At 40.7% G+C, this 24133-nt stretch overlaps 1 protein-coding gene across 3 annotated transcripts in view; it reads right to left on the bottom strand.

The window, feature by feature from the left end:
* Positions 1–24133, bottom strand: part of NFIA (nuclear factor I A) — a 389510-nt gene that overhangs the window by 191595 nt on the left and 173782 nt on the right. The gene's annotated exons all lie outside the window — the stretch shown is intronic.

Raw genomic sequence — 24133 nt, forward strand, 5'->3', positions numbered from 1 at the left:
ATTTGAAATCAAGTAGAATTTAGTTTTAATTAAATAGATCAAAAGAATTTCACTAACTTTGAAGTGAGCATTTTATAATACATAAAATTATAATAAAGACACACAAAAGAGAAGAGACACAAAAATCAGACAAAATATTATAAGGGGAATCTTTTTTATAGAAAGCATTTTCTGAGGTCCCAATCAGTTTATAACATTATCTAAAAATAAATAAACAAATGCTTTTATAAAAGTCCCTCTAACTGTGGGATTTCTGGATCTGAACTATATCTTGACTTCACAGGGTTAGAACTGTCTGAAATTTGACCAAATTTCAGCAAGAAGTTCAATGCAAGCTCAAAAGGCCTGACACTTTACTGTGATTCAAATAAAAATATTAATTCCATTTCAACACAGCTAGAATATTGCCATTCTTTTTCTTTAGTTGCTAAAAAGAAGTAGCACTACAAAACAGAAGTGATCCTAAGTGGAGAATGGTAATTATTTTTCAAAAGACTCTCTGTTTCTAAACAAACAGATATTTTAATTATATGGAGGGACTATAAATAAAATACCCTTTTTTAAATTTTCAGTGGCTCTCAACCTGGTGTTTATGAAAAAAAAATCCTAGGTTGATTCAAAGGTTCAAACAGAAAAATATGTGAAAATATGAATTTATTTGTATGCCAAAATGATAGCTTTAGTCATCTTGCAACAATCAGTAAAGATACAAAAAAAGCATTATGGGTCAGATGCTTTAGAAAAATGTTTTAGAATGAGCTGTACAGTGAACTACAAAGCCAGCACTGGAAATAAAAATTTATTGGACCATATTGGAACTTTGACTCCATAAATCAATACCTATTTTATAGCAAACAATTTACAACTACACCAAGAATACCATATCTTTGATTAGGAAAAATCTGTGATTTTCTATTAAAACATCAAACATAATATTCTGAGAAACATCCTAAAAATTACAAATTAAATATACGAAAAGGGCATACCTTCAGTGTTTTTGTTCTGAATATCTTAAAACTAATAATATCTATAACTAAAATAAAGAAAATAACTAATTTTTTAAAAGTGAAAATTCTTCCTCATTACATTAAAAAATAGACACAAATAACAATTTCTTTGAAATAACACTAGAAAACTTAACTTTCTATATGATAACTTAGCAATGTTCTGCTTTCAGACAAAAAAATTGTTACAACTAATAACTTCTTTTTAAACAAATGGAAAAAAATTTTAATCCCACCATATATGTACATATATCTGTATTTATATACAACAGACACATATATAATTTTCCCTCTATTTATTCAGTAATAATAAGGCAAATGGGATTATGAGAGACTAAAAACTATTTTTTCAAAAGCTCTACAAGTGGATGTCTTTGCTCTTCTCTCTCTCTCTTTCTCTCTCTCTTTTTTAACATTTGTTGTTTCACCCTGTCTTGATAGAAATATAACAACCAGAGGAAACAGCAATAGCAACAAAAGATGGCCATAGTTGTGTTCTGGGAAACTTGAAAATTTCAAGTCACAGAGAAAGAAGTGATATGTATGTAGGAACCGGCAGGCATACGTGAGAGCTGGTCTGACAGGGGCCGCGGGGCTGTTGTGAAAGCTCAGATACAAACAGTGGCGAAGGCATCTAGCCAAACTGAGAACGGAATTGGATTTCTCCAGTTTTATTCAAATGCTGGGGACTCTTATTATCCACCCGCAGACAGCATACTAAAACACACGATCCTGAGAAGGAACTGCAAAGCTTAAGATGGACAAGAAAATTTAAATGAGGTTAAAAAAAAAAAGTCAATGTTTCTTTCGTACTACATGCTCTTAATACACTTCTTTTTGAACCCATAAGAAACAAAACAACGCAGCCCCAGCGCTGCTGACTACTAAGATCATGGAATGCTTTCTCATATATTCCAAAGGCCCCTGATATTATTGGGTACAGAACCCATGAGAAAACCAGAATTTAAAATTCTCTGCTCCCCATATAGAATGCAGACAAATGGAAGTGTTCAGTCTTACACAACTGACACAAAATTGTGTAAAAGATAGTGAAAGATAATAATGAATTTCCTTTTCCTCTATATAGTTGGTAGAGACATATCAAAAGCCATATCATTTTATCTCTTGATTTTTTAGACAATCAACTCCGGTCAGCTAGTTCCCATCATCTAGAAAACTCAGAAACTGCCCCCAAAACAAATCCAGACACACAGAACTGGGGGTCATTCTTGTCTCTGAGTCCCTCAACAGAGATTTTCCTCTGGTTCCCTGGTTGAATGTCATCCAGATTTGCCTATTACTATGAAGAGACTATTTTTTAGAATTTGTTTAAAGGATGGCAAGGGAAATGCTACTGTGAGGGAGTATTTCAGGATTCTCCAATTTTTTCCCCACCTAGGGATTGACTTTTTTGTTTCAGGAAACTCAGACTTTAACCTTGAAATGTGATAGTTTATTCAAAAACAAAATAATATGAGTTTAAATTTACAAGAGACAAGGTCTACCCTGGGATCTGGATGGAGCCTTGATCACAAAATTGGCTTCAAGGCACCTGCAGCCACAGTACTGGGTGCTCAGAGAGCGAGTCCATGACCAGTACACTCCTGGGAAAAGCAGTAAGTCTAAAGGTTATGTCTTAGTTTTTGTCTCTATAGACTCATGCAGCTTAAGATTGGAAATCTTGCACTGGACATCCTCCTGGATTCTATTCACCCACTCTCACTTTTACTCCCTTCAGCCTGGAACCACAAAGATCAATATTCCTTTCAGGAAGGTTAGCTAGAACGGGAACTGGTCAAGAGGGCACATGAACCAGATGAAACTGCGGACATCCCTGAGAGCATTTGATGCTCCTGAAGCCAAAAGCAGAGATGGGCCATGGTTTCCTTGGCACAGCCTAGAATCCCTGAGAGTCCTCTGACTAACGTGGCACACAGGTGGCTGTCAGTGACCTGCGGAGAACCCAAGGGACTCGAGAACCCAGTTCACAGACCACTTTCCTTCTTCCTTCTTTTCTGTCCTCACTATCAGCGGAGAGTCCCCAGCCCACCAGAGATCCAGGGTCTGCCGAGCTCCAGAGTTGAATTTTCATGCGCTGTTCTGCTTTCCAACATGGGAGCACTGCCAGGGACTAACTCTCTCTCTCTCTCTCTCTCTCTCTCTCTCTCTCTCTTTTCACACATGGGCAGGGACAAGGCTCAATGAAGGCAGGCAGAAGAGACCTTGAGGTCCCCCTTCTGTGGGGTGTGCCATGCGAGCCAGGGGCCAGCTCGGGGTCGGGGACAGGAGAATGGGAAACTGTGTTTCAAGTTTGCACACAACCACTCCCTGTGATCCACTGATCCACACACAAGTGGCTCCTCAGAATAATAAGGGCTGAAGATAGTCTGACGCCCAGAAGACAATCCCTAGACCCCCAGAAGTGTGCAGGCTCAACTGACAAGAGAGAAGTAATTCACAGTCATGGGATGCACCGAGAAGAGAGATCGATCATATCTTGACACCTCACTGCTGTGGTGAGGGGCTGAGAAAGCACAGCCAGGGCAGAAAGGCCCCCTCAGAGATAGGCCTGTGCCATTCTGGTTCCCTCAATGAAAGTCTGTTGGACCGTCAAAGTGTACATTCTTGATCCACTAGTAAAATAAGACAGCCTCAATTTCAACCTCCCACATACCTAATGGCTAGGCTAAAAGATCACATTTGAAGAACCTTTGTTACAGTTGTGTGTCCAGTTTCAACCATTCCAAGAAGGCAGTCAAAACCAGAAATGAATCAAAAGAAATCAAGTGAAAATTCCACCTTAAAAGAGTTGGCGTTTCTCGTAGCATAAACAGGAAAGGTAAATGAGGGAGTAAATTCTTTGCTGCCAAAAACTCAGGAGTCAGGATAATTTCTGGGGCAAAAATAAATAAATGTGATTAGATTCTACTATAATAAAATTACCTTCCACAACCGTTGCCTTGAAAGATGCTCAGAACTGGAACTGAAGCATGTGTCTGGAGTGCTCAGGGCCCTGGAATCAGTTCCTGGCTCCTGGTTTCTCCCAAACACTGCCCATGGGGAGCCCCGGTGGTCCCCAGAAATGCAGGGAAGTCACTCCCATACACAAGAAAGCCACAAAAAAATTTTCAGCAATTTTTGAATTAAGATGTTCAAGATTTAGGCAAATTTTTGTTTCTTATGGTTTGGTGAGATGAATTCTTTGCAAAAGAGGTCAAAGAATACCAAGATTCATTTCCGTATTCATTTTGTAAATCTTCAATGTTACAACAGAAAAAAAATTACTTTTTATTAACGAAGTAAAGTTTAGAATTGCTTTATCTTATCATCCTGTATCATAAAATAATTATTAGAGTCAAATAATTCAAATGACCATCAAATGACCAAATGCCACATTTTGTGTATTTGTCCCATAGCTGCTTTTATAAAAGAAACATTATTATAGTAATTTATTATATTTAGGAATGATGTATATTTTTTCTCCTGGCATCACCACAACCTTTAAGTCTGAGGTACAAGGAACTATTCAAAAAACCTTCATTTCAGAAAGCTGAATACCAGGGCACAGGTGTACATACATCTGTAACTTATGTGTAAACATTGATGAATACAATACCAGCAGCTAAATATAACATTATCCATCATGGCCTGAGCTACAAAAATATTTTTCTGTAATACCACCATGAATTCTAAAGCATATAAAAAACATATTCAGTGATTAATAGTATTTCCGGAGAAGAAATCGAGTCCATTTAAGTTCAGGGAATCACCTAACCAAGCTTCAGATCCACTGAAGTGTACAACTGTGGCCCACTTAGCAAGACGTTAACACACACTAACCTAGTTTTTACAACACGTACACGCATGAGATGAGTTACAGCAGAGAAGTTTCTTCAGTTTTAAAAATGAAAACCCTGCAGGGTTCTATAAAAATGGGAAGTCCTGTCCTGACTGTATTTAATGGGCTGAATTGGATCCGTAGATAGCGCTTTTCCTATTGAGCTGGAAATGAGTGTCTGCATGGAGACCCGGAGCATGAATGAAAACCAGAACCATCAAGGTCCACAGAATAACTCCTTCCCCGGCAGGGAAGGGGGTGGGGGAGCAAATATGCATGAGGAAGAGGCCCAGATCCGAAAGAACCAGTTACTTTGCAGGTCCTTGGTCCTGTGTCCTCAGATCCGCCTCCGCAGTGCGCGGGAAAGCTGTGAGCAAGCCGTAGTGACTTGGAAAAGCTCCACCAGACCACCCCGGAGGTGCCAGCTGCTGCAAGAGCCACCCCTCGGCCACTCCCCACATGGCATTTTCAGGGCAGACTTCAACGACTGTTATACAATCGAGTCTACTACCACTGTCTCTCCTGAAAGAAACGTTAAGGCATTTCCGAAGAAGAAATTTGTGAAATATTAAATTTTGCAGGCATTAGATTTCTTTTTTTGGCATTAATGCTGGTATTCAAGGCCCATCTGTTTTGTTGGGACCGAGTATGATGATGAGACTGTTTAGGTTGAAGAGTGATTCAACTGTCTTATCACCTACTCATAAATGTGTTATTTTTCTCTGTGCACAAGGAGGTTGCAGAATGATACACACTCTTAACACAGTGGGGGGAAAAATAAAATGGCGTAACCATTGTTGTGTTATGACAGAGAGGGGGGGAATCATTTCTAACCTGAAGAAATGACACGTTCACTCTAAAAGTAATGGCAAATGACTCACTGTTCAAACCTTCGATCTTGGCGTGAGGCTGATTTCAAATAAGAAGCAGCTTTTCCCGAGAAGTTACAAATAAAGTCAAAGGCAAGAAGCTCAAGCAGCTAAAAGATCTGGAAGAGCTTCAGATGTAGCTGAGTGGTAGGCAAGGCAGAAGCTTTGAAAAGTACGAGGCCCTGGGTTCGATCCCCAGCACTAAAATGAAAACAAAACGTGAATTTCCTCCCTCCTCCAAAATCAAGGCGTGTGAGTAGAACATTTTGACTAAATTTGAAATTTCTCCTATTTCTTTTGGCAAGGGGCTATAACTAAAATATAGTGTCACTCTGAATTATGACACTGGTGGTGAGCTGCTGAGCAATCAGAGCCCAAGCTTCTGAGTCAACCTGCCCACTTACCTACTCATGCTGAAGCAAAATGGACTTAAAAATGCATATCACAAATGTGCTCAATTTTCCCTTTTGGGGTTGCTTTTTTTTTCATAACCACAATTAATCACAACAATAAGGAAATTAGTCATCTCCTCCAAGACAAGAGGGGGTAGCCGACTTTCTTCCATATATTTTTATGTTATAAAAACAAGTGTGTCAAATGACAAGGATGATTAAGGTATACTTCATATACATGGGTTTCATGCATTTAGGAAATGCTCCTTGTTGAGAGTAACCATGGTATTTAAATTACATAGTACTTAAGCATCTGAAAGTAACCTACCTTAGACACTCTTATTTTACCACTGAAAGGAATTTGACTGGCAAAAACGATGCCATTCTAAAACGATCACATCTATAAACTTAATTTTCCTCTTTATCTGTAAAGTGGGAATATTCATGACTAATTTAGGATTGTTGTATGGATAAAATAAGGTGAGAGAAACAGATTTTGATACCTTAAGGTAAACCCCAAAGAAATTTCCATTTTTACCTTTGCTGTGAAAACCTTCCCGCCCAAACAAGTTTTTTGTTTTGTTTTGTTTTGCTTCTTCCTTAAAAATCAGCCCCAACTCACACACCATGTGATTCTGTTCTAAAACATCACCCGCATCACAGACCTGGTTTGAAAGAAAAGGTTCTTAATTCCCATATACTGGGAAAGAGATTATCTCTGATAATGAAAATGTAAATCTCCACTTGCTGTTGTTTATTCCAGACAGACATTTGTGTGTTAAGTCTGTTTATCAGGCAACACTTTGTCTAAGCCAGGAAGTAGTCAGTCTTTGTAACAAGATGTATGCAAATGAATTTCCCAGGAGTCTCTAAGCAAATTGCAAGGGGTGGGGGTGGACTGGGGGGGGATTCCTTTTTACTCTACCAGCAAGAAGCTACCTCAAAAGTAGACTAGAGACAGAGGACTAGGAGCTAGACTATGCTGATGAGTTTAAATGAGTCTTAAACACGTGCTCACAGTCTGTTGCTCTTTATTCTAAGCAGACTTGGTGCATTACATCTGTTTATCAGACAACACTGTCTGGAAGGCCAGGCTTTGTAACCTGTGTGAAAATGAACGCTGTCCATAATCCCATCAAATAACCTGTCTGAGGCCAAATTCCAAGCCTCCTGCTACTTTAAGAATCCCCACCAATAGAAGCTTCCAGGAAATCTTTGAAACTTTGAAAGCAACCCAAGTCCAAACTTTCTGCACACCTTCTATTTTAAATAACTTCTCTAAATTCCTTGGCTTTCCTAATGGCATGACAAATCCAGGACAAAACTATTTATTTCATCACACAAATTAGACTGATAAATGAAAATTTTCCTTACTAGGCACTACGTAATCATCCGAATCGGAGGTTTTAAAAGAAAAGAACTTTTCTAGCATAAAAGATCCTAAAAGTATTCATTCTTTATTATTTAAGTAATTATCCTCGGAGCCTTTCTTTAAATGTTTGTAATATAGAGTCAGTTTTTTTTTAAAGTCTATACATGAAGTGTGGTACGGTGTTACTTCTTTCCTTTTTATTTTCCTTGGTAGTTTTCAACAGGCTTGGAAAAATCTTACCAAAGGAGTCCAATTGGTTTAGCCTGTCTTCCTAGACAAAATAAACACTTTAGGTCTCTACTTGTTTGTATTCTCCTCAGTGGCTCTGTATGCATCAGCAGCTAAAAACAAAGAAACTTTTTAGCTGCTCAGACAAAATGCAGAAGCTTCCCAAACAAGGCAGTGGAGGGAGGGGGCCGGCTTTAGGAGAGCATGGGGGAGTGGGGGGTGAAGGGCGCAGAAAGTCTGACAGTCCATTCAATATAGGGATGATGGCTATAATGCATCCAGGGTCCCCTTGCTAATTAAATATGCATTGGCACAGTTTTGGTCGATGCAAGCCATGGATCAGATGACACACCTGCAAAATCTCCAGCCCAGAGCTCCCAGGAAAGGGGAAAATACAGTCTTGTCTCCTTATCTTTGTTTTCAAAGGCTCTCGATTTCTGTGCTTAGATATCTAATTTAATTCTCTCACCCCTCAGCAAACTGGATTAGGGAAGTCAATACTGCCTTTGTGCATCGACAGGAAAACACAGCTTTCCTTTTATTCAATTTCGCTATGACCTTTAGACAGAGATAATCACAACTGTCTCAAAGTGAGGGGGTGGCCTAAGGAAGATGACCCCCAGAGTTTTGGGGGGACCTGGCAGTAGTGGTCTCTGGTCCATTTTCCAACTTGGAAAAGGAAAGGAGGAGGAAAGGGAATTCAGCAGGAGCAGGGGGTTGAGAGGTAAGGGGCAATGCAGTGGAAGAGACAAAACCACCAACCAAACGCAAAAATCTATGCAACCTAATGTTACACCCACCACCAGGAAATAAATGCTACCAAAGGATGGGAATAAGATTGGCATAGTCATCAACGGCCTAAAAAAAATGCAAGAGCTTGACTAAGATAGTTCAGCAAATCAGTGAATTGGGGTCTGAGTTTGCTTCTTTTTTTGTTGGTATGCATCTGAGAAAACAAGATGGCTCTCAGCATGCTCCGAAGACCCACCACTGGAAAGAGGACTAGGAATTTTAGACTGTTCTGGAATTCTGTACTCTTTGTTAGGCTCACTCCATGACCCCCAAAGGCGGAAATGGTACCGGAACATTTTCTCCAAACAGCACATCCTTTTCATTCCCTTGTCTTTGGGTCTACTCATTCCATCCACTGCGTTACACCATCATACATACCTTTCACCCAGAAGAGACATGAAACGGAAAAAGGAAAGCCAGGTCTCTGCCCTTCATGGGACTCAATCAATCAGGAGAAATGATCATAAAAATCAAGATACTGGGGCATGCCCTCTTGATTAAGCCCCGATTCCTGGTGAAATGAACATACAGCCACAGTTCCTTTGAGCATCTGGAATTGCTTTTCTCCTTACTATGAGAAGCTTTTGGTACTGCTCACTATAACCTTGGAATAAAATTTTCAGTAATATCTGGATTCAACTGGTGATCATGGCTGAGCTTAGCTTATTGAGGGAGACACAGAAAAGTGTAGGGAGAGTTCCTCTCATATGAAATACAGAACTATTACTACTAATACAGAGTTAGCAGTGTTGGAATGGTGTAAAATCTCAAAATAGTCTTAAAAATATTTGCCTCCCCCCCTTAGAAACAACAGTGCCCAAATTATTCCTAATAAGGTCTAGTGCTCTTTTATTAGGAAAAGACACTTGTAACAGAGTTGTGGTCAAAGGGAAAATAAGACAGTGAATTCACTGTGAGAAAACCTAGGTTTGAGTCCCTTTCAGACCCTTTATATTAGCTCTGTGACACTAATAGCAAAAGGCGAGCCTCTGACTTTCTCTGAACTTCAATTCACTCATCTTCCAAATGTGTGGTTCTCAAGATTCTGAGAACTGAACAGTATGATTTAAATTATAGGAGATATAATTCTCCTAACTGTGCGCTGGTTAGGGAAGGATTTTCAGAAATACATAAACTGGTTAAAAAAAGCACATCAGCTCCTTCTACTTCCTGTCTCATTACTTTTACTGCCAGAAGGAACAAGTTCTGGAACATATAGACACTAATAGGTGTTTATTTAAGTGGAATTGAAATCAAAGTGAAAAATGGCTCTTTCAGGGCCATGAAAGACCTCAGGAATTTCTTGAAAGATATCAACAGATGTATTGGGGTGAATTTTGGGGTTCGAGGAAAGTGGATCGTTGTTCTAAGTTCTAGGTGTGGAGGCAGATGTGATGGGAGTATGAATATTGCTCTCTGCTCTGAAATCCACCTTTGGAATGGCCTGACTCACTTGTATGTGGGGCATCAGCTACACGTTCTTGGCCCCTCTAGAGTTCTGACTTGAAACATACCCTTAGCAACCAACCCACCTGCTGCTCTACCTACATTCCGGGTTAAATTCATCCAAATGGGACAGGGGGCTACCTGCTGCTGATCCTGAGTGAAATGAGAAACGACAAGAATATGACAAGCACGCGAGTTAAAGACAGTCTCTTCTTTCTGAATGAGGACAAAGAGTCCCCTAATGTTCAGACGTTTATCTGGAATGACTTGGCCAAACTGGGAAGAGATACCCAGAGAAGTGTTTTCTCTCTGTACCTTGCCCTGCCATATTGTCCAGAACACCACAAAATATTGTTTTAAGAGCTTCTGAATCAGGCTTTGTGCCTCTTACCAAGAATTTAGTCTATGATCTGGGTCCTGGGGTATAGGAAAATGCTTTTTAAAATATAGCTATATTTTCAACTATACCTGAGTTTTTGAATTATAAACACATAAGCGTGGCATATTCGATATGCCAAAAACAGTAACAAGTCTCACAATGGAGACATTACTGGTGCCCGCTCAAGCAAATCAATGAACAATGGCATGGCAGTGCTACAGTGCTTGAAAAATAATATGCTTTTTAAACTTCCACACTTATAATAACTTTTCCAAAAAAACATAGTTTCTGACATATTACAGATAGACCTAAGTAAAGTTATCATTTATTTACTTCATGCCAGAAATATAGTCCCAGTTTCTCCATAATATCAAAAAATAACCCAGTGACATCTGATTCTTTAGCACATCACCCAAGCCTTTACATGGAGAAACAGTCATATTTTTGTCTCTATGTCTTTATGATAGACAAAATGATTTAAATATACTGAATCATTTCACTTTTAGGAGTTTCCATTTGGATTCAGTCATGGCTTTCTCCCTGACATATGCAGTGCTAAGTTATTTAAAATTAATTGCAGTACAATATTTTAAAATTTCTTCACGGTGCTAATCTCAAGTGCCTTGGATGTTTGAACCACACTTGGAAGCCATCAAGCTCTGTGTATCTTTAAAGCATGGAGTGGTTGAACATGCTAAAAAGATTAGTCAGTGAACTTTATAACCAAAACTATACAGAATTATAAAATTTCAAAAATGTGTGAGTTGATACAAATGAGAAAGCTGCAAACATCCTACAAAGCAAGAGGAGAAAACAGCTTACATAACTAAAACATAAATTCGTGTATGTAGCTTCAAAACCTGGAAAAGATTTCAGAAATCCATTACAGATCAAGGAACCCTACCCGCCCTAAGCCTGCTCAGTGTCAGCTGCAAGTAGGTGTTCTCACCTTCAGCTCAAGTTCCTTTTATCTCTCAGTTTTTAAATTTTCATTTTGGACACAATCTATATCCTCTTCTGTGGTTATGCTGGGAAGAGATAAGAATTTTCTATTTCAGTCCTCAGTATGGATGATTAATTTGCTTAGCAATAATCCTAAAATTAAATTGTCTTCCATACAACGCCTAGTAATAGTTTCAGTAGGATTAGCCAAATGAACCATCTTCAGGAAGTGTTTTTAAAATAACAAAAAAAAAATTTAGTCACCTGGATTCTTTTTTATGAAGAAAAAATAGTACTGGGGGTAGAGGGAGTCTATAACGAAAATGCCATTTCAACGGTCTCTCCTCGTCAAAAAGTCTAAGCAGGTATTCTAGTTCACTATTTTCAGAAATCTTGACCACTGAAGAATAGCTAATAAATCGCCATTCTCGGGAGGAAGAAACTTGTTTATTTCAGTTTATCGAGCGTTTATCGATCACCTACTGTGAACAAAATCCTGGGAGAGGTTATTTTGTCCTGAGGCAGCTAATCATGTTAACTAGGAATTCCACTTACTCAACTTTGTGTTGTTTGTGAAAGTGATCCTGAGCATTTTTTAGAGCATCCCTCTCCTTCAATTCCCACTGCTGAGGGGAACATGAAGTAGTATCTTGACATTAGTACCCAGGCCAAAATCCCACAGGCCGGAGGGAAGGGGAGGTAGATTTGGATATGTCGGAAATAGACCATCTTTGGGGTTTATAGTCAATAAACATGATAAATCGCTAGGCTTTATGTATTTTCCCGTTTTTGTTGTTGTCCTTGCTGTTATTCATGGGGAAGGCTACGGTAAAGCAAAACCTCATAGGGAAGCTGCTGTATCATTGTGTAAAATCAAAAGAGGCAACTCTACCTACCAAGTGTCTTTTTCTTCATCCCACCCATGCTGGGCTTCCTAGGTCAATGTTTAAACTCCTAAAATAGTCACAGAATCTGTGACCAGGAGCTCAGAGACATTTCAGACCATGTCTAAGAATGGGGGCCCAGAAGATTGCTCAAAATGTGGAAGAGCCAAGAAGAAAACATCCAACCCCATCAAAAAATGGGCCAATGAAATGAACAGAAACTTTCTCAAAGAAGAAATCCGAATGGCAAAAAAGCACATGAGAAAATGCTCTACATCATTAATCATCAGGGAGATGCAGATCAAAACCACAATGAGATACCATCTCACACCTCAGAGACTGGACCACATCCAAAAGAACAAAAGCAACCGATGCTGGCACAGATGTGGCGAGAAAGGGACACTCCTTCACCGTTGGTGGAAATGTCGACTGGTTCAGCCCCTCTGGAAAACAGTATGGACAATTCTCAAAAAATTAGAAATTGAGCTCCCATTTGACCCAGCAATACCACTCCTGGGAATATATCCCAGAGAGGCAAAAATGTATAGTCGAAGTGACATCTGCACTTGTTTGTACATTGCAACACTCTTTACAATAGCCAGAAACTGGAAGAAACCTGAATGCCCAAGAACAGAGGACTGGTTAAAGAAACTTTGGTACATCTACACAATGGAGTACTATGTAGCTGTTAGAAAAGATGAAGTCATGAAATTTATATACAAGTGGTACAACATGGAAAGTATCATGCTAAGCGAAATGAGTCAGAAAGAGAGGGATAGACATAGAAAGATTGCATTCATCTGGGGAATATAAAGTAACAAAATATGAGATTAATACCCAAGAATAGCTGAGATCAGCACCAGGAGGATTACTCCATAGCTTAGAGGCCAGCCAGGCATTCTAGGGGAAAGGGCAGCTTAGATAGAGAAGGGAGCACCAAATAAAGGATGTTTGGAGGATCCTCCCAGGAGGGGAGATGCATGTTGAAAGTAGACTATGGATTGAACATGTTTGCCACTCAAAGCCTCTTTTGCAGACCACAACACCCAAAAGGAGAGAGAGAACACAAAGGATTGCCCTGTCACAGAGGCAGGGTCGGATGGAAGGGATGGGGGGCGGGAGGGATACTGGGATCCGTGGTGGTGGAAAATGGGCACTGGTGGAGGGGTGGGTATTTGATCATTGTATAATCGAAACCCAAGCACAAAAAATTGTAAATCTACAACTGTACCTCATGGTGTTTCACTAATAATGAAAAAAAAATTTTAAAAAGTGGAAGAGCATTTCTTGTTGAACCCCAGTACTGCATGGTTCCTGGGTCGCTCCTAAGTATTACCATGTGATCCCCAGAACTAAAGAGAGAGGGGGGGCAAAGAGTAAACAATGACCAACATTTTGGATTGAAAGCTAGGGCTCTCCTTTCTAAATGGTCCAGTTTTATTTATTTCTTGGCTACTTGCAAAGAACAGGGAGAATCATGAAGGAGAAAATTTGAAAAAAGAAAGAGTCAATGGAAAAATCAAGAGGGGGGAAAACCATCCAGAAATAATAAAGGACGAGTAAGAAGATGCTGTTAAAATCTCAAGTGGTACTACATGGAAAGTATCATGTTAAGCGAAATGAGTCAGAAAGAGAGGGATAGACATAGAGAGACTGCATTCATCTGGGGAACATAAAGCAACAAAATAGGAGACTAACACCCAAGAGTGGCCGAGATTAGTACCAGGAGTTTTGCTCCATGGCCTGGAGACCAGCCACACACTCTAGGGGGAAAGGGAGCTCAGATAGAGAAAGGAGCACCAAATAAATGGTGTTCGGAGGATCCTCCCAGGATGGGAGAAGCATGCTGAAAGTAGACTATAAACCAAACATGATTGCCACTCAATGCCTCTTTTGCAAACCACAACACCCAAAAGGAGAGAGAGAACAAAAGGGAATGCCCTGCGACAGGAGTGGGGTGGGATGAGTGGGATGGGAGTGGGTGGGAGGGACACTGGGAGCACTGGAGGTGAAGAATGGGCACTGGGATGGGTGTTTGATCACTGTACAATTAAAACCCAAGCACAAAAATTTGTAAATCTACAACTGTACCTCATGGTGTTTCACTAACAAAAATTTAAAAAAAAAATGTAAATGATGGAGAATGGGCACTGGTGGATGGATGGGTACTGGATCATTGCATAACTGAAACCCAAGCACAAAAATTTGTAAGTCTACAACTGTACCTCATGGTGTTTCACTAATAAAAATTCAAAAAAAATAAAATAAAATCTTAGAGCTGGGATGAATGGAGACGTTACTGGCACCCTCTCAGGCAATTCGATGAACAATGGGATGACAGTGATACAGCAATACAGTGAATAAAAGCACTGGTATCATTTGAATGGGGAACAGAAAGAACAAGACTGCCAACGAGACATGCAACTTTATTTGCAACAGACATAGGGAAAGTTATGGCGGGATGGGTGGAGGAGCAGATCGGAGTTTGTTCAGATGTCACGGGTGAAATAAAACCCTGCCCCAGTGAGAATTACCAGTTTATCATGGGGGAGATGGGCAACAGAATCAGGCATCACGTGAGAATAGTGTAAAAGCAGCAATGAAAGGCTATCATGCTCCCCACACAGCACATAATGTCCCACAGTTTTCCCATTTAGTAAGTAACTTTAGAACAATTTTTTCTTGTTACATTTACCTAAATAATTTTTTTAAAAACCTTGAGTGGTTTCCATTTTCAATTTCTTATTGAACAACTCATCTAATGGTTTAATGATTTCCCTTTCTCCTCCAAATGGAGGTCCTCTAGGAGAGGAAAGATTTAAAGTCTTAGTCAACCATGTCCTAAGTCTTTATCCTACCCAACTGCCTCACCTCCACACACCACTACAGACACATTCTCCCAGTGGTCCTCGAAACCCAAAAGCACTGTGAGTGCTGCCACATGGCATTGTACAGCTAGAGCTGAGGCTTCGAGGGGGAAGATTGGAAACAAATGTCGTTGGAAGGAATTTCATAGAAAACACTGGGCGAAAAGAAAATTGCAAATGAACGCGGAGCAACCTCTCTCCAGTTCTAGATGGGAAATGAATTATTCAAAGCTGTATACAAACAGAAAGGTTGCAAGGAAGGGAGGCAGTGCTTGGGATCTTACTGAAAAAGAAAAAAAGGTGGAGGCGACACAGTTACAGGAGGCGAAACACAATGCCAGAGAGATTTCTACCTGGAGGAAATGGTTTTTCATAGGGCCTGAAAGCCCACACTGTGGCATTCTCCAGCCACAACCTTGTGTCTTGAAGGAGAGAATGGAGAGTGACACCCAGATTCTCAGGACTCTTGGAGAAGAAATGCAAGCAGAGCATCAAATGTTACTCAACATTTTCAAGTAACCATGCTTTGTCAAACCGACCACGTGATGAAAGTGCAGTTAAATATAAGTTTCTATTTCTGTGTTAAAATAAAAAATATCAGAAATCTGAATCTGGAAAAGCAAAAAATCTCTTGCAGGTTTAGAAAGCATATACAAAATCTGGCAACAGAAAACACTGTTCAGTGCTACCATCTGCTTCCTGGCACACGGAGGAAACTTTTACTAACAGCAACATTTTCTTACATTAAAAAATTCACTAATTAGTCTTGCTGCAATGAAAAATAATAATAATAACCTTTGCGTGGACGACAGTTCGACAAAGTGCTGTTTCGTTGGCTGCACCCTGCCGCAGAGGCCAGTGGCATTTCTATGGGAAAGCCCCTACCCCACCCTGCCTGCCCCTCCTTCATGGTTCCCTGTTTCATCTAAAGCAAGTGTTCACAAATGAGAGATTGAAAGGGAGGGCAACAGAGAGGGAAAGCTTTAAGGTATTCAGCATAAGTAGCCAGAACAAGAAAACCAGGTTCAGAATTAAGGACTCAGGTTTGGTGCTGGGAAAAGCTCAGAGAACCTGGCTTTCTTTCCCTCATGGCTAAGGCTATGAAACGCTGTGCACTCGAAATGCCCCTGAAGTTCCTTCATGCATTAGGTCTAACCCATGTTTTCTGATGAGCTTACACAGGTCCCTAGAAGCAAACGAGGAGAGGAATGTCAAGGAGCATCCACTGTCACTGGGACAATGGGAGTCCTTTTAGAAACTGTGTCCTCTACTGATAAAAATATGACAAATAATTTAGTATGGGGCCGCAACCCTTCCTTAGTAACAAGAAGCCCAAAAGGATTACAGCATTCCACAGACAAAGCAACTAATACCATGACAGACACCAATGGGACTTCAATGAAAACCATCACGAATATGGAACAGCTCCTACTGTGTCCTGCTCGCTTGGAAGCTCTGAAAACTGAACAAGGACTGATACTGGGCCTCCACCAAGGCCCTGCTACAATGAACCCGCAATCCTGGAACCCTCTGCAGCTCAGAAGAGGGCAGTGGCGGCAGAAAGGAGGTCCCTGGGGCTCATAACTCTAAAAGCTTTACTTGAAACTTCCTCCAGAAGAAAAAAATACTCAAGGAATACGAACATTTTCAAGAAGTTGTGTGAAATTGTATGGGAAGTGGATGGTATGCCTTCCAATGGACAGCAAAGAACACCAAGTTGGAGGCAGGGCCCAAGTGTGGACATGGAAAAGGTATCAAGAGTCTAAACTGTTTAAACTGTCTAGACACGACCTTTCAGTGAGAAATATCTGAGGTCCATCTAGTTCAGACTGGCCCTCTGCCTTGATCAAACAGATTCTCAGTTAACTCCCCACTTGTGCTTCTCTGGTTTGATTTTTCTGGAGGCGCGAATTTAGGATGATCGACTCAAAGTCAGACATTCCTCTGCACTACTGCCCATAGACTGAGGGGTTATGGTAAAACCAAAACAACACAGGTATTGCCCTCACCAGTCCATGCCACTGTTCTCTGGGGCATCCTCACAATGTGTAGACAATAGGACGGTGTCCACTGGGGCCTGTAACCTTAAACTGCCATCACAATCCACTAACTAAAACTGTTCACTCCACTCCCCAGGCTTTCTAAGAAAGTCTCTGAAAAGACCTGGTCCATTGAACATTTCTAGCTTTACTTTCACCTTCTACTTTCAACCATCAACCCAGGATGAGAAAGTCACTCAATTCTCCGATGTTTCCTGGTGGCTCCATTTATACAGTGCAGATCTGGCCTGAATGTAGATGGTTCCGCGTGAAAGAGAATGAAGAGAGAGAGCCCTTTCCCTTTCTCTGGGCAGAATTAATCACTCTTTCCTCTGGCCCCCTGGAGCGGAGTTACTACGAACAAGCCTCAGCTTCCAGCTTATTTCTCCCTTTATATGATCACCAACCGCCTTCCCTACCAGTTGCAAAATACCTGAGACATAAATTCTTGCCCACAGAAACAGCTTGTATAGAATCAATGCTCAATAATCCCCATGGATTGGAAGGAACTGTTGGTGGGAAGAATTAACCTGAGCAAGACTTTTAGACTTTTAGAGTGATCCTAGAGACGGCATTTCTATCGCCTAACAGCAAAAAAGAAAAAGTCAGAAAACATGCTAAATGTACACATGCACTAGAGCAACTTTCTTCTCTCCAACCAAGATGAGATGAGTAAATGTCTCTTCCAGAGCTCACAATAATCTGATTAGCTAATGTAACATTAGAAAAATAAATCAACCAAAAATTAGCATCAAAATGGGAAGTGGATGACTCCACTCACGAGATAATAATGATAGTTGCCTGCAAATGGTTGGGGCTCAGCATCCTGAAAAGCATTTTCTGTCCCAGGTGGTAGAAGGAATCAGGGATAGTTGAAAAATGGTCTGAAACAAAAATCCTCATGGGTCCTTTCAATAGAACATGCCCAGATTACGTGATAGAGGTTTTCTGCCATTCTGAAGCCCTTCAGATAGAGATCAAAGAACAGGAGCCCTTGACCAAGTCCAGTAGTATTCTACAAGCGGAAACACTTTACTAAGGGTTAGAGAAGTGACAGCCAAGTTTGCATTAGGGTATCCACAAGGCTACTATCACTGAGAAGAAGAAATAGCAACTGCCAGTGGCATCTTAGAAGTTACATGTTAGGGATTCAAGTGAAAGCACAGTGAGTAAGGCACTACTAGCCTTGCGTGCTGCTCACCAGGGTTCAACTCCCATATTCCATGCAGTTTCCCCAAAGCCCACCAGGAGTGATATCTCACCACAGCTCAGTGAGGCCCAAAAAAAATCAAACAGAAAAAGTCACATGTTGGCAATACCTGATTTTATGCAACAGAATAGCCTTGCCATCAGGTGGATACATCTACTGACACTCTTAACTTCCTAAGAGTCTTCTCTTAAGAAGTCTCAAGTTCTTAAAAGTCTGTCCTAAAGTTGAGAAAGCTATTTCCAAAATTGCGACATGTTCTGAAAATAACTTATTTTATACTATTTCACATTTTACTGATTAAAAGTGTTTAGACTCATCCTGAATGATGTCACATTAATGATAAAACAAAATAATGCTTACTTGCAAGGCAAACAAGCACCTATGACACTGGACCTATCTACAATCAGTCAGTTAACTTCAGTCTGACTCAGACATATTCCTAGGACATCCTCAATATTTCTTTTCCCATCTTTCTATGTAAGAATGGGAAGATTGTGCTAAGGGTTTCCCTCTGGTTAGATAAAAAAAAAAAGATTTGCCTGCAAAATAAATTTATTATTTACAAGTCTGCCAAGGGTTGGAGCGATAGCACAGCAGGTAGGGCATCTGCTTTGCAAGCGGTCAACATGGCCGACCCGAGTTTGATTCCTCTGCCCCTCTCGGAGAGCCCGGCAAGCTACTGAGACTATCTCGCCCGCACGGCAAAGCCTGGCAAGCTCCCCGTGACGTATTCGATATGCCAAACACAGTAACAATTGTCACAATGGAGACGTTACTGGGCCCGCTCAAGCAAATCAATGAACAATGGGAGGACAGTCACAGTGACAAGTCTGCCAAAATAGCTGGGTGAGTGACAATTAAATGAAAGGAAGAAAGAAAATGTAGTTCCTAAATAACAACACATGAAAGCATCTCTGAAGTTAACAATATTTTCATTAACCTACCAAATTTATGCAAAGGGCACATATTTTTCTTTGGAGGCAAACAAGGGCATATGCAAGAATACACAAGTATACAGACACAAGCTCAAATGGACACACAACCTGAACACACACATACACACACATGCCCCAAACTGGAACCTAGATTCAGAAAATTTTTATTCCCAGATTTAAATTCCATAAAGCTTATGGATATAAAATCTACTGCTCAATACAAAGGGAAGCCAGGTGTAGCTCCAACTTACTGGGCCAGGTGGTGTAGCCCCGACTGGGTTTAGAGTACAGTTCTGTTTAGAGCAGACTAGTCACAGCCAGCTCCATTCGTGAGAGAACTTGAGTCCTAGATTCAAAACCAAGGGTCAAAGCTCCCATCATACCCAAATGCAGCAAGAGACCCCACATTCTCCCATCCTGCATGAGGGGACTCAGAGGCCACAGGAAGCCACTGTCCATGTGAAAAGCCTGGTTCTATTAACAATGGCCAGTCTGATGTTAGATGGCAGGCTGACGTTAAATCCAAACCTTCCTAAACACCAGTGTGTGTGTGTGTGTGTGTGTGTGTGTGTGTGTGTGTGTAGATGGGAGGTGGGGTTGGGTAACATCTCTGCATTCTGCAGAATTCCTTACAATTCTCTGCCCTGTCTTTGCACCCTTATAGGAGCGCACCATTGGGTGGCACAGCATACTCAACGGCTCACCCGTTGCAGGGAGATGGGAAATACCAATGGCCAGTCTCCTTAGTCTGTCTCCTTTCTGATTACTGGTGATTCATCTTTCCATGGGCAGGCTTCCCCTACCCCCCACCCCACCCCACCCCCCACCCCCTTTCCATAGGGAAGGAGAATGAAATGCACCATGCCCAGGGGCTTAAAGCAAACCACAGAATTTCTAGGCTTGCTTCGTTGTTCACGTTTCATTTTAAATACCCCAAGAATCCTGCATATTGAAGATTAAACATTTTTTAAATGCTAGAACACGAAGTTCTCCTTTCAAACAATTCAAAAGCTGGGGGCATATTGCTGACACGGCAACACTGTGGCCACAGAGAGTCTGTGGGAAATGTCAAATTTATGGTCCTGGGGGTGATTGCTGGACGGTTTTGTGGCGTGTATGGTGTTTTGTTTTATTTTGTGTGTGCTTTTTCTTTTCTCTTTTGAGCCTCTGACAGAAACAGAGCTCCACAAACTTCCTGGCGATCTCCCAGGGAAGCAGAAGGAAGCTGTATCCTGTACTTCCCTTGGGATCTAATGAAATATACAGCCTCTGGGCTTCTTTCAATTTGGACTTTCAGATTGCTAAGCCAGTGAAAAGGGGATCCTAGCTGTCACAAACGTCACATGCTCGGGGTCACCTGCTGCTCGGGGGTTCTCATGCCAGTTGTTGACATAATAAGCACCCCTTACACTTTAATTACAATTCACAGTGTGCAAACTCTGCAGTCTGCTTTAAGGCAGACTGTCTTTTAAATCAGCACTAAAATTCTATTACTAATATGGCAGTGCCATGTAGCAAGGCGAGGGTGTGTCTAGCTGACTAGCTCTATTCACGGAGCTGCCATTTGGGAGAGATGGGAACGGCGTTGGCCAAAAGACAAAATGGTGCTGCCAGTCTTTGGTTCTCAAGATGAGACTTTAACTGTGCTCTGAGGCTTCCTACGGGTAGGGCAGGAAAACAAAATACAGCACACGGCATGAGAAGTCTCTGACATTGGGATAACTCACGTATTTTTTTCCACTTGGGGGTCTGAGCAAGACGGGAACATTCCCCACTACGCAACAGGACTGGTTGACCCTTCTGAGACAGGAAATTTCTAGTTCTCCCAGAGCTTCCTCTGAAACTCAGGGCAGTACTAGAAACGTTCAAACAGTGTTTCCAGAGCCACAGGTATACTCCACCATGGCCTTGGGTTTTGCGAACTCCAGATCCATGTGGGCTATGTTTTTGCCTGGGAAAACAGAGTTCGTTTAAAAAAAAAAAAAAAATATATATATATATATATATATATATATATATGACAATGCAGGGAGCGGTTTAAAAAGAGCTAACACATAATTAGAGTCAACAGTTTTCTCCAAAAACAACAGTAGAAATTAGTTATAATTATATTACAGAACTACTATAAACATAGGTGGGCTAACCTTTGAATGAACCGTCTCAATGTGCTGGGAACCATGGCCATGCGCTCAGTGCCACAGTGACAGAAAATGAAAGTCATGAAACAAAGCCACGCCAAGTGCTTTAATGTTTCTAATGTTTATAAAACATGACTCAGACACCTTAGGAGAGCTACAGGTATGCATGCCCCCATGAGCAAAACAAGCCAGGCAAAATAGAGGAAATTCAAATGCACAGAAAGAGAAAGCAGCTCTTTAAAAATAGTCTCCTCTTGTTTCAGTGAAAGATGTCATAATCTAGATTTATAAATGTCATCAAAACAGGTCAAAATAGGCAAGAATTTATATATTGAATTTATTTTTTCTTTAATTTTCTCCCTTCCTTTTTGGTTTCAGGACAAAGACCAACAACTACAACAATCAAAGACAAAGCATTTGTCTTATTTAGATATGGTCAGTCTAACATAGAAGAAAAGTATTTCCCACTGACTTTCAAACACAGAAATTGCTTTGGGAAAGTTTGGCTTTTGGGTTTTGTCGAGAGAGAGGAGAGAGAAGAGAGAAGAGAGAAGAGAGAAGAGAGAAAAAGGAGAGAGAGAGAGAGAGAGAGAGAGAGAGAGAGAGAGAGCGCACAATTTCTCTTTGAGCACTTTCAGTCATCACAGGTTCTCCACCAGCCCAATGAAACCATCTTGGTTTAATTGTGGCAGTCCCCATCTGTGAGTTTCTGAACTCCCTCCCCATGACACAGGTGAAGCCCAAACTCACTGTTAAATCACCCACTAGTCTCTGATCTGGTACTCCAATTTTGGTAGCACTCAGAGATGCCGTGCTCTCCAATGGCAACCTGAAGAGCCAATTGTGGCTTGTAGGATTATGGGAAGATGAAAAGGAGCATCAAACCACTGGGAAGAACCAGAAACTTTCAGGTATTTTAAGATAATTTCTAGTGTGGAGCTAGAAGTATATAAATGTACTTTGTAATTTATTCCTTTGCTGTTTTAGTAAATACTTAAGTTTCTAGAGTTATCTGTAAATATTTTACTCATAAATTCATAAGAATCTTGAAAGAAGAAAGAGTCAAACTTGGCCTTGGGTCATGTACCCTGGCTCATATGTGGTAGGAGACACTAGCTTGGTTTTCCTTCTCTTCTTGCTAAGAACAAATTTCTTGTGCATTGCGGTCCAGGCACACCTTTCAAGCCTCAAGTCTGCCAAGAAACCTCCTTGAGACTAACTACTTAGAACTACCCTACCTTCCAGATTTCATTTCACCTGCCCCGATAATCTAGGTTCTTGGTTCTGTCCAACTCTACCTATACTCACCTCCTGCCAAATGCCTAGGGCCTATTGCTCCATTAAGCTATCTCCCAAAGATATGGCCTATCATCTGACCAGATTCAATCTCTTGTGGCTGAATTTCTTCATGGATGTCCAAAGTCTGACCAGCCAAAACCACCCACTCACACAAAATCATGGTTCAGGTCCTAATGACCCTGTGTGACTCTCCTATCCAAGACATGAACCCCATCTGCCAAGTATACCCCCTTTCCCTCAGTAAGAATCAGACCATTTCTAAAGATCTGAAAAAGAAACTTTTCGGACATTGTTGGAGCTGGAAGTTAATTTTTAAAACTAGATAAAGAAAACACTTAATGAGACATGTATACCTTTGAACATTCTCATTTTAAACATAGATCTACATGTACATTCCTTAACTGATTTGCGGGGCGGGGGGACAGTTGATTTGGTTTGGGGCTTCATTCAGTAGTGTTCAGGGCTTACTCTTAGATTTGTGCTCAGGAACCACTCCTGGAGGTTCATAGAGCAACTATATAAGGTGCCAGGGATTATGCCCAGATTACCTGTGTGCAAAGTAGGTGCTTTACCCTTTGCCCTATCTTTCTAGCCCCTGATCAGTCTTTCTAATAAAGTTTTTTTTTTAACTTTAAGGAGACTGTTCACTGTGGCAATTTTCTTAAACAAAGCACACATATAATGCCTTGTGTAAGATTTCTAGATCTATGTCTTTAAGGAAATGAAGAATTTCAAGATACTTCTGAAATAATCTGAACATAGAGTGCTTTTACAGTCGAGACACCTCTCTCACATTGAACATAAGAGAAAGTGTTGTAACTCACCTCTACCAAGTCATTTTGAAGTTCTGGCTTGGTGTCACACAAATTCAACTTTCTTTTTTATTTTGTACAGTCATGCCATCAATTCACAGAAATTTAAGTCAGTGACATAACAGCAATACCAACAATGCTAGTATAAATAGACCTCTAGTGAGCACACTAGGAGTCAAACCCAAATTAGTGCTAGAGGACACTAAGAGGTCGCTTGCTGGCCATGAGCATTCAGCAAGATATAGGCATACAACAGTATATTACAAAGAAAAGGCAGGAGGTCGAGAATTTAATCCCAAGCACCACCCCACATATCTACTGCCATGCCAGTGACACTGACATTTGTGGTCCTTGGTACCACAACAATACAAGTGACCTCAGACACATGACAACCATGTAAACGTGAGCAAAAAAAAAAAAACAAACCTAACCATCACCACAACCATGAAGGGAAAGGGCGAGCAACCATCTTAGTCAAGATTCTAAGGTTAATATCATCATCCTTTCATGCAACTGTAGACATTTCCAACAACAAAAGCCTTCCTCTCGACTTTGTTTATCATCAGTTAATTTGGTATCACTTTTGCTTCTTCCAGGCTCCCAGGAAAACATACTACTTGAGTCCATACAGCAATTGAGTCCATACAGCAATCCCCTACTAACTGCTAAAAGATCAGAATGTCTATC

This window comes from Sorex fumeus, unplaced genomic scaffold, assembly GCF_029834395.1.
Source record: "Sorex fumeus unplaced genomic scaffold, SorFum_2.1 ptg000045l, whole genome shotgun sequence".
NCBI classification, from domain to species: Eukaryota; Metazoa; Chordata; class Mammalia; order Eulipotyphla; family Soricidae; genus Sorex; species Sorex fumeus.